The sequence below is a fragment of the Myotis brandtii genome, unplaced genomic scaffold, assembly GCF_000412655.1.
Source record: "Myotis brandtii unplaced genomic scaffold, ASM41265v1 scaffold111, whole genome shotgun sequence".
NCBI lineage: Eukaryota > Metazoa > Chordata > Mammalia > Chiroptera > Vespertilionidae > Myotis > Myotis brandtii.
The window spans coordinates 4,041,517-4,046,650 of NW_005353789.1; the positions used below are offsets into that span (position 1 = coordinate 4,041,517).

The following is a 5,134-nucleotide window of genomic DNA, read 5'->3' on the forward strand; positions in this document are numbered from 1 at the left end:
GAATCCAGTTCATCCATACTGGTATTAAGGTCTACATATTCCAAAAACAAGGAAAGAGGCTCCTTCGCTGATAATGGCTAAGACCAGGTGATGATGGCTTAGACACATGGCAGACACTGTTCCAGGTACATCATATATTCATATCTCATGTAACCTTCACCATCACCTGTGAGGTAGGTATTATTATTACCATTTTATAGGTAAAGCTCAAAGAGAGCATCTTACCTTAAGCATAAAAGTTAGTGACAGAACTAGCTCCTAAATCCATGCTCCTGCTCAGTGACATATGTGACTGTTTTCCCAGGGAAAAACAAAAAATAATTCATGGTGAGGTTAACAGAACATGAATCAATCCAGTGTTGATTATTCTACTGCTACGCTCAGTTATATCCCCATAGTCATGTCAAGAACCCAAACAATCTTGGGGCTGTCAGATAGTATAGAAGAGTCTCTCTAACAGACGCTATCCTCAGGAATGAATTATCATTTCATATGATATGCTGGAAGGATTTGGGTATTTATATATCATCTGGCTCATAGTTTAGTAGTCGTCTAAACCAGTGTATTGAGAACTCAGGGACTGGAGAACTGGATTCTTTTCTTTACTTTTCCAGGTACATGCTGTATAAATGTGAAAGCCAACTATTATTTTTGACATGTGGATGGAACCTTATAAGCTTCTGAAGAATGTTGTAAACATAGAAAAGAGCCTGGATACTTATGAGAAGCATTATGTTTTAATGAATCACAGCTCAATTTTAGAAATAGAAAAAAAAAGCTAAGGAAAATGGTGGAAAATCAAAAATTTCAAATGTATAACTACTATTTTAGTGGTTTTAAAAAAATTATGACAATTTTCAAACATATACAAAATTTCGGAATCATTGTTTATGCCATACTAGAGATCCAGGGCATGAAATTCATGCACTGGGGCGGGGGGGGGGGGGCCCCTGCACCCTCTTGCAGTCTGGAAGCCTTTGGGGGATGTCGGACTGCCAGTTTAACAGCCCACTCCCACTATCGCCTCTGCACTCGCCAGCCGTGAGCCCAGCTTCTGGCTGAGTGGCGCTCCCCCTGTGGAAGCGCACTGACCACCAAGGGATAGCCCCTGTGTTGAGCAAGATTGGGCTGAAACCAGCTCTCTGACATCCCTAGAGGGGTCCTGGATTGTGAGAGGCTGCAGGCCAGGCTGAGGGACCCCACCAGTGCACGATCTGGATTGGGGAGGGACACGGAGGTTGGCCAGCTGGGGAGAGACCATGGGAGGGCTCCAGGGCATGTCCAGCCCGTCTCACTAAGTCCCAAAAGGCCGGACCCCAGCAGCAAGCTAACTTACTGGTTGGAGCGTCTTCCCCCTGATGGTCAGTGCATGTCATAGCAAGTGGTTGAGTGGCCTTAGCATATCGTTAGCATATTACGCTTTGATTGGTTGAACGGACAACCGGACTACAGAACACTTAGCATATTATGCTTTTATTATATAGGATACCTTGTCCCAGATTAAGAAATTATCAACATATGTCCAAACTTGTTTTATTTTTAAATTCAATGTATTGGTTACATTGGTTAACAAAATTATATAGGTTTAAGGTGTACAATTCGATATAATACATTATCTGTATAACCTCAACAATACCCATCCCCTATGTTAAAACAAACTTTAAATATTATATCATTTCATCTATAAGTTCTTCAAAATATATTTCTACAAGATAATTCTACTAAACAGAAACAATCACAAAAGCATTTCATACTTTAAAAATTAACAATAAATTATTAATGTCACTAAATATCTATTTATTGTTCAAATATCCCTGCTTACATCATATATATGTATTTCAAACACATATATATGTGATTTGTCCTAGAAAATATTCCATAATCTGGATTTTGCTGAATGCATCCCTATGGTGTTATTTAACATGTTCCTTTTTGCCTGTACTTCCTGTATACTGGTATTAGATCAAAAAGCTTGATCATATTTAGGTTTAATTATTCTTGACAATAATCATAAAAATCATGTCTTTTGTCTCTCTACTGTGCATCTCATCAGGAGACATATTATCTGATTGTCTCTCTTTACATAATGTTCAAAGATTGATTAATTGATTCAGATGTTATCAACCTGACTCATCCACTAGAAAATGTGGGACAACTTTTATGGGTATATGTAAACTGCCAAGAAACAAGCTCACACAATTTCAAAAAGGCATAAAGCATTTTTAGAAAAGCTTGCCTCCATACTATATGCTATGCTGGTTTAGTCTTCTGACATTGGATTTGGTTACAACTATTCTGAGATGAGGGGTAAAATAAAGCCTGAAGTCCCCTGCTATGTGTAAGGAGGGCAACTCTCTATAACCCTTTTTAGAATTATAAATAAAATGAGGTTCTATTCAAGTACCTTCTCCATTAGCAACTCCCTCTATGTTTCCAATCTTCTCTCCCATTACTTCTCTAAAGGGAAGTTTCTAATGTTATCCATTTATATGAATAGTACTATGCCAGACCAATAGTCTTCCTTTTCTAGAATGATAGGCCATATCCAATATGTAGTCTCCCTTGTAAAAGTGTCTATGTAGCTAGTTACACTACTGGGCCCAATTGCTCTCTACATCAGTTGGCCTATTGGAGAGCATTTCTGAAACATTTAATATGTTTAGGCATTGTGCTAGGCTCTGACTAAACAGGCTGGCAAGGGAGGGCAGTTAGGGGCAACCAGGTCAGCAGGGGAGGGCAGTTGGGGGCAATATGGCCAGCAGGGGAGCAGTTAGGCGTCAATCAGGCTGGCAGGGGAGTGGTTAGGAGGTGATCAGGCTGGCAGGCAGAAGCAGTTAGGGGCAATCAGGCAGGCAGGCAGGAAAGCAGTTGGGAGCCAGCAGTCCTGGATTGTGAGAGGGATCCCAGATTGGAAAGGGTGCAGGCTGGGCTGAGGGACACACACCCCCCTCCCCCATGCATGAATTTCGTGCACCGGGCCTCTAGTATAAATATAAACAAACAAACATGACAAAAATAATATTTACAGCTATTGAAGGTAAATGGTGGGTATATATATGATCATTGTACTAGTCTTCCAACTTTTCAATATGTCTGACATTTCTATATTTAAAAGATGGAAAAAAATATGTAAATACATATCTGATAGGGAAAAGAATAGGAAATAGAGCTGATGTTCTCCCAAGGCCCATTTTAGTCCTCTGATTTTAGAATAACAGAAAAAGCATTTGGGAGCAGTGGTTATAGAGACTAAAAGAAAAAAAATAGAGGGAATTAAAAAGGAGCTTCCTATAAGCCAATATCATAACAGCTTGCTCATTAGATTAGTGTGATTACTTCTTTATTAGGCCTTATTTGAGCTGTCATCTGGTATCAATTAGGTCAGTTATAGTCTGTCAGGCCTACCAGAGGGAAATAGAGCAAGGTCCATCCTGGCTTGAGGATGGAATAATTAAAGCAATGGGAATAATGGCTACTCTTCAGTTTAACCCTCATCCAATCAATCGAGCCCTTCCACTCATGTTCAATGTGAAAGATGTGAAAGGAGAGCAAAATTACTGCCAAAATTGAGTTTTAAAAAATCTCATTTCAACCATCAAATCAAATCATTAGTGAGGTGAAGAGTTACAAATAAAATATTCTGAAATATCATTGTAGAAACTAAAAGAAGGGGGACACAGAAACCACACCATCTTGAAGGGCAGAGCTGCTTTGACTAGGAGCCCAGCCACACCACCACCTAGACTGGCCTCAGATGAAAACTGAGACCCCACAGCCAATCGGGACAAATACCAGCTACCGCAGCTGAAGACTCATGGGCACCAACTCCACCCATACCGGTCTCAGGCTACTGTGGGTCCTGGAGTGTATTCCCCTTCCACCTACCCACCTGGCAATACATATCTCATGCATCCCAAGGCCACCCCCTGACTACCGGTGTGCGCAGACCCTGCCTGGACCACTGTGGCCGCATCTCCTGAGCACTTGAGCCAGCCCCCTTACTGTCAGTGTGCAGGACACTTCCACCAAGCCCACAGCCACAGGGCAGGGCCCATGCAACTGGGTGCCAGGACCCTCCCATGCAACTGGGCGCCAGGACCCTACAGCAACAGCAGAAATGGGGAGAAAAAAAAAGCCACCCTCAAAGGACAGAAAAGGAGGAACCCCCCCCCCAAAAGGAACTAAATGAAAAGGAGGCATACACTATATCAGAAAAAGAATTCAGAGTTCAGAGTAATGGTCATATAGTTCATAAACCAGATGGATGAGAAAATCAACACCTATGTAAGAACCAAGAAGAAACCAAAAGTGATATAGCTATAATAAAGAACACAAAGGAAGGCTTCAACAATAGACTAAGAGAAATGGAGGATCAGATTAGTGAGCTAGAAGATAGGGCAGAGAAACAAGCCCAATCTGAACAGCAATTGGAGAAAAAAATTAGAAAGCAGGAGGAGAGCCTAAGGGAGCTTTGGGACAACATGAAACGAAGCAACATATATATAATAGGGGTGCCAGAGAGACAAGAAGAGCAGCAAGGATTAGAGAACCTATTTGAAGAAATAATGACAGAAAACTTCCCTGATATGGGGAAGAAAAAAGTCACTCAAGCACAGAGAGTCCCAAACAAGATGAACCCAAAAAGACCCACCCCACAAGACACTTCGTAATGATAATGGCAAATGTTAATGACAAAGAGAGAATCTTAAAGGCTGCGAGACAGAGAGTTACCTACAAAGGATCCCCCATTAGATTATCAAATGATTTCTCAACAGAAACACATCAGGCCAGAAGGAAATGCAATGAAGTATACAAAGTAATGTAAAGCAAGGGACTGAATCCAAGAATACTCTATCCATCAAGGCAATCATTCAAAACTGAAGGGGAAATCAGGAGCTTCACAGACAAAAAAAGGCTAAGGAAGTTTATCACTACCAAGCCAGCAATGCAAGAAATGCTAAAAAGAAGAAAAGAAAGAGAAGAAGTAACCCAGGCATAAAAAATATAAATGGCTACAAACAAGTACCTATCAATAATAACTTTAAAGGTAAATGGATTAAATCCTCCAATCAAAAGACATTGAGTGGCTGAATGGATAAGAAAACATGACCCATATATATGCTGTCTACAAGAG

The 5,134-nt window shown here is 40.8% G+C and overlaps 1 long non-coding RNA gene across 1 annotated transcript in view; it reads right to left on the bottom strand.

The window, feature by feature from the left end:
* Positions 1-225: 225 nt before the first annotated feature.
* LOC106727159 overlaps positions 226-5,134 on the bottom strand; it is a 126,878-nt gene continuing 121,969 nt past the window's right edge. Inside the window, exon 9 of the long non-coding RNA XR_001363317.1 lies at positions 226-292. This is a non-coding gene — a long non-coding RNA (uncharacterized LOC106727159). The remainder of the gene's footprint in view (positions 293-5,134) is intronic.